The sequence below is a fragment of the Epinephelus fuscoguttatus genome, linkage group LG21 (genome assembly GCF_011397635.1).
Source record: "Epinephelus fuscoguttatus linkage group LG21, E.fuscoguttatus.final_Chr_v1".
Classification (NCBI taxonomy): Eukaryota; Metazoa; Chordata; class Actinopteri; order Perciformes; family Serranidae; genus Epinephelus; species Epinephelus fuscoguttatus.
In genome coordinates this window covers 36,567,395-36,570,053 of record NC_064772.1, presented here as the reverse complement: position 1 = coordinate 36,570,053, position 2,659 = coordinate 36,567,395, and the positions used below count along the sequence as shown (strand labels likewise).

The 2,659-nt window shown below is 43.7% G+C and overlaps 1 non-coding gene across 1 annotated transcript; it reads right to left on the bottom strand.

Annotated features, from left to right (window-relative positions):
* Positions 1-2,339: 2,339 nt before the first annotated feature.
* On the bottom strand, positions 2,340-2,421 carry trnal-uaa (transfer RNA leucine (anticodon UAA)). Its single transcript has one exon. It is a non-coding gene; the product is annotated as a tRNA-Leu (tRNA).
* Positions 2,422-2,659: the final 238 nt, after the last annotated feature.

Genomic DNA, 2,659 nt, shown 5'->3' with positions numbered 1-2,659 from the left:
AAAAACAAAACCATCTGCAACAGGACAGAGAAAAGGGACACACAGAATCATGTCATAATTCAGATAGCTCACTTTCAATTATGGGGATGATGATGAAGAGGAGGAGGAGGTGGACCACACACAAAACGTGGAGGACAGAGAGAGAGAGGATAGCTCCGCCCCTTCACGCAGGGAGGGAGTGGTGACAGTCAGATAGGTGACTCCAGTGGAGAGAGGCAAAGGAGGAAATGTGTCTTTTCATTTTGTCACATATTGCAAATTTTCACAGCGAATAGATCAACATAATGCATCAGAATCAGTGTGCAACAGTTTTTTCAGATGACGGATTTAAAAAATGCATCCAAAAAAAAAAAAAAAAAAAAAAAAAAGACTCTGGCCCTGTCCAAATACCCGCACTTGCACCCTGAGGTCTTCCCTGAAGTGCACTTGCCGAAAGTGCAGTTAGGGGCGTAAGTGCGCAAGGGACTGACGCTGTTTAAAAAGAAGAATTGGGACAGTTGTGTACACGTCACTTCCGTTTGGGTCCAGCTGGTCCGTCTCCTAGGAGACGAAACATGGCGTTAGAGGAAATAACGTTGTTCGCAGCACTGCTGCTGCAAATGATAAATGATGAGGAGGATTAGGAGCCGCAGGAGAAGGCAGCATCTACATCAGATCCAGGTATTGATGCTGATGCCCAACCAACAGGTAAATTACATTTTACTCTTGAATTTACCTGTTAATAATGTGTATATTAGCTGTAACATCTTTTTTACTCTACCGTTAACGTAGCCTAGATTACCGTTATACCTATTAAAACGTTTTTTGTTTGGATAAATTGTGGTAAATTGTGATATAAAATAAACTATAAAGACATACGGTAATAAAACAATAATAATTAAAGACACAATCAAAACTGTAAAGTGATGCGGACTGTCATACAAACCTCAGGTCAACTGTAAACTGTATATTATTTCAATATTAACGCCCTGTCATGTATTATTAAGTCCACACAGTGTGTTGTTTGATGTTATGTTCCTCTAACGGTTGTTGTCAGTTGGAGTTAACGGCTCGCGGACACGTCAGTTACTGTTTGAAGATGGTGAGTTGTACCGGCCAGCTGTGCAGTGTTACAGCGTCACGACACTACGGAGGATTCTGGATAAAATCCTTCAGCGAAGTGAGGTCTGATGCGCACTTTCAGAAGGGGTGCATTAAGGGCGCAGGTTTGCACCCCTTGATAACAACAGAAGACAATTTGGACACCCTACGCACTTGCGCCCCTTGGCGGGAGCGCGCAATTAAGGGGCACAAGGGTGCAAGTGCAGGTATTTGGACAGGGCTTCAGTATGCTAAGGCTTTCATACCATGGAATCTAAATAAAGTCCTGCTATGGACAGGTGCAGTCTCAGCCACCTCCAAAAAGTTCTTCTGCACACTCTGGTTCCTAAAACTCTTGTTTCTATAGTGAACATTTCTTTGCCGTTGTCATTATCACTCTTTTTTTATTTTCTTATAAACCTCCATAAACCTCTGAAAGTCTGACCCAAACAGCTGACTAGCATACACACAGGAATATAGGAAGCGCGGGTAAAGATAAGGCCTCGGGTCATGTCATCAAGGTCCTAGAAGGTTCATATGTCACAAGCATATCTGAGATATATTTGGGTGCTGAGCCCAAGGATAAAGTGGAGGAAATATTCTCCATATGACATTCACTTACACTGATATTTATTTTTTTAGGTGTCTAAAATACATTTTGCTGCAAACCTCCGTCCACAGCAGTACGCTGCTGAGCTCCCGTGTTGAGAGAGAGTTCCCATAGACTATAAAAATTATGGATTTATGTCTGTGAAGTCAGACAGTGGTTTGTGGACTCCAATTGTGAAGCCTTGAATTGGGCATTACAGCCGTCGCCTGCTTGTTTTTGTGGAGGCAGAAGTGACTATAAGAGGCTGGATCTGACTGAGAAGCTGACGACACTACCTGCAGACAGCCTGTCACTCAAAGCAGCCCGCCTTTGATTCTGCGTTACTTTAAGCCTTAATAAAACGTACATTTTTTCACCCTGCTATCACACACACACACACACACACACACACAAACAAGACCTATACATTAGATGGAGAGATGTCAGAGTGACAGGGCTGCCCATGGACAGGCGCCCTGAGCAGCTGGAGGTTCAGTGCCTTGCTAAGGGGCACTTCTGTAGTGCCCAGGAGGTGGACCGGCACCTCTCCAGCTACCAGTACACGCTCCATGCTTGGTCTGTACAGGTACTTTAACCAGCAACCCTCTGATTCCCAAGGAAAGTCCCTACAGACTGAGCTACTGCTGCCCCCGAAAAAACTTCCAGTGTTTACCAGGAGTGGGGTTCGAACCCACGAAGACTACGTCTATTGGATCTTAAGTCCAACGCCTTAACCACTCGGCCATCCTGGTTATACACAAATACATAGTTATTAAAAGCATTGCAACAGGTCAAATATTAAACTCAACTTCTAAACCAGAGATACTTTCAGCTGGTGGAGGAAACAGCTTCAGCGGCTACAGTGATTTTATTTTGTTGAAACTGAATACAGACAGTTTCACACCCCGATCACACAGAAAGTGTTTTCAAGGTTGCAAAACGTGAGGCACACCACACTGCCTCTTTTTTAAAAAGAAATATTAAATGCCA